This window comes from Aulostomus chinensis, chromosome 5 (assembly GCF_037954235.1).
Source record: "Aulostomus chinensis isolate RoL2024-O1b breed Wild chromosome 5, RoL_Achi_v1.0, whole genome shotgun sequence".
Classification (NCBI taxonomy): domain Eukaryota; kingdom Metazoa; phylum Chordata; class Actinopteri; order Syngnathiformes; family Aulostomidae; genus Aulostomus; species Aulostomus chinensis.
Window position 1 is genome coordinate 2275761 of NC_141324.1, and position 3210 is coordinate 2278970.

Sequence of the window (3210 nt, forward strand, 5' to 3'; positions counted from 1 at the left end):
CTCTTCCACTGGTCACCATTTTCTCCCCTTCTACTGTTAGGCTGGTCGGGAATATCAAGAATGATTTTGAGAGGGTCATGAGATCAACCCAACCCCATCAGGATCTAAGAATCATTGCTGCATTCCGTAAAAATAAGAATCTTAAAGATGACCTGGTCCGGTCAAAGGTCAAACCACGGACAGAAGAGAAAGCTGACGCGAAAAGAGGCTACTTTAAACAAGTCAAGTGGGTTCATGATGTACAAAAACAAAAAGGTTTTCAACTGTCGACACAAAACAATGTTCTTTCCAAAAACTGTGTCTGTATGATTATTTGTGTACAATGGGGTAAAGATATGTGGGCGAAACAGGTATGACAATACTGGATGGAGTGTGCCTGGGTCCCGTGACCATCGTGGGTCGCGGTTCCCCAAACCCCTCTTCTCCTAAAATCCTACAGACTTGGGACTAGGCTCGTTGGAAAGCCCGTTCCCAAATTTGGGGGGGTAGCCAGAGTCTCAGCACTCTGCCCCCTACAGCTCAAAAGTGATCCGCCAATTAAAATCAAAATAGGGGCTTGTTCGCCAATAACTCCGCCCCCTTTGCTCCAATCCACTTGAAACTTTCACCAATCACTCCACCGACCATCAGAACGGCGTGCACCAACTTTCAGCCTCCTACACCTTACGGTTCCAAAGTGCACCACTTTAACTAGGTTGGTACTCTTACCTGATACCTAACCAAATTTTAATGAATTAATAAATAGATGAATATATATACAAATGGATTTAGGATATCTTACATAGTTAAAATTAATACAATAAAAAAGTTCAGAAGCGCATATTAGTCAATTAGTTTAAAGGGTCATTAATGTACATTATTATACATTAATTATTATAGTTATTATAGCATATTAGTTCATGAATGTAAAGGGTTAAAATAAACTTGTTTTCAGACTAATCACTGTCAATAAGGGTTCAATATATTTGGGATCACTACTTTCTGTCTCCTAGGGAGCTCCATTGTATCAATAGAGTGATGATTCTCCAGCATTTAGAGAGTTAAATAAAGGGATCAAACCAGTTCAAACTGGTAGCACAAAGGTTTTTTCCTGCATAGAAGAGGTGAACCCTGTCAATAGGGGACCACAAGAGTGCCTTCCCTGGGACTCTGACCATCCAAGAGATTCCAGGCTCTGGTGCTTGGAGGCCATGTCTGTTCTTAGTGCCCAGCCTGAAGAAGACACGTGTTGTGTTGAAACGTGGCCCGGGGGCACATGTTGACGTCTTTCATTTGATTTGTTTTCAAGTTTGTTTTATATCCAAATGGATGAATAGCTCTTTGGAGGGTCTTTTTCCCTTTACTTTAGTTCATTTTTTCATTTCATTTTTTATCAAAAACATTCAATTCTTTATTTTGCACACATAGAAAACAAAAAACAAAAAAAACAAAACAAAAAAGAAGACAAAAAAGCAAAGTGGAACCCTGGGAACCCTCCAAGACCACGTTAATCATGGGCTTCGGCACCCAGGGGGCAGAAAAGAAGAGTGCAGCATCCATCGCCTGCTTCCTTGCTGCTAACGGAGCAGATTTGACCATTCGCAACAAGAAGGACCAGTCCCCTCCAGACCTGTGTCCCGACCCCAGCCTGTGCAAGGCTCTGGCTAAATGCCACAAAGAGAAGAGCAGCGGCCAGGTGGGAACCCGCAGTGCATCTCTGACCAGCAACATCGAGTCACTGGAGGAGTGAATGGTGTGCTCAGACAGGAAGAGAGACACTCTGTTTGGGCCCTGCGGACATTTGCCACCTGCTCCCTCTGTTCGCCACGTGTAAGAAAGTGTCTCATATGCAAAGATCAGGTCCAGTCCAGAACCAAGATCGAGGAGCGTGTAGTCTGCTCTGACAAAAAGGACAGCGAAGGGAAAACAGCTCTTGCTACACTGCCCTTGCAAGCGAGCCAGTCGGTTTTTTGTGTGCCGAACCTGAGGAGGACCCAGTACAGGTCGAAACGTTGTTTTTGTTGGCACACCTTTTTTACTTTTTTGGATATTTTTCCTCCTAGTTTAGGAGTGATCGGCTCTTCCTGACTTTTTTTCTCTCACCTGGGAAAAGAGGGGAATAAAGGATGGAAGAGCAAGGGTACAACAGTCTGCCTCTGAGCCAGGGCCTGCCTGACTCCTTCACTGAATTGTGGGAGAGCGTGGTAACCGCCTCCATCAGCACAATTCCCCCTGTGGCTGCGGAGGGGAGGCCCGACGCTGGAAACATGGAGATGCCGAACATCAGTGATGAGGCACTGGCCAAAAACTTTGACGAGAAACTGTTTGAGCTGCTTCCTGAAGTCTCCACCCGAGATGGCGTTTCCCCCCTGACCCCCACTGTCCCCGTCACCACGGACCATCCGGGAGAACACGGCTTTCAGCTGCACTTCCAGCAGACCGGCACGGCCAAGTCGGTCAACTTCACTTTTTCAGAGCTGCTCAACAAACTACTGCCAGCTGGCCAAGACCAGCCCCGTGGAGGCGCTGGTCAGCAAGGAGCCCCCCCCCCCCCGGGGCGCCGCGCTCAGAGCAACCGCTAACGCTAGCAGTCGTTAGCTTAGTTTGCTATTAGCAAGGTAGCTAACCAGGTAACTTGTATGTTGCTCCCAGACAGCTAATGCAAGCTGAGCTGAGCCAGACACCAGAACTAGTTAGCTCCACCACGGACCACGGACCAGCAGTCGTCCCGGTAAGTTGGCAGCTGACTTGCTAAGGGGGTCTACATTGTGGGACCCAGTGAGAGTACGTGGTGTCTGCCCACTCATAACTGCGCTTTGGTCCGACATGTCCGGCGACCGTCCGCTTTTGGTTGACACAAACAAACCAACACTCGACTCGACTCGAAGCGGACATCCACCGCTCAAAGCACCAGTTTGATGACCGGACTCCGCGTCCACTCAGCTGGAAGTCTGGAGGAGGCAAACTCCTTCCACCTGTCCTGAGTGTAGCGGTGTCTGCACTGGGCAGTGGGTGGACACTGAACAGGGCGGACATGTGGGCTGTGTTTGTACTTACTGAGGCTGTTTGTAGCGCTGTGTTGTCATGGTAACGTGATCATGCCCTGCTCCTTCTTTCAGGACGTTGATGATGAGGGAGGTTCGTACAGTGACGTGCCCGTGGGGATCCTCTGACGTGAACAGGAAAACGTCCCTCACACCACAATGAACGAGGACGAGTTTGTGAGGAAGA

The 3210-nt window shown here is 48.2% G+C and overlaps 1 pseudogene; it reads left to right on the plus strand.

Moving 5' to 3' along the window:
* Positions 1 to 2105: 2105 nt before the first annotated feature.
* On the plus strand, positions 2106 to 2577 carry LOC147260873 (cellular tumor antigen p53 pseudogene; annotated as a pseudogene).
* The last annotated feature ends 633 nt before the right edge of the window (positions 2578 to 3210 follow it).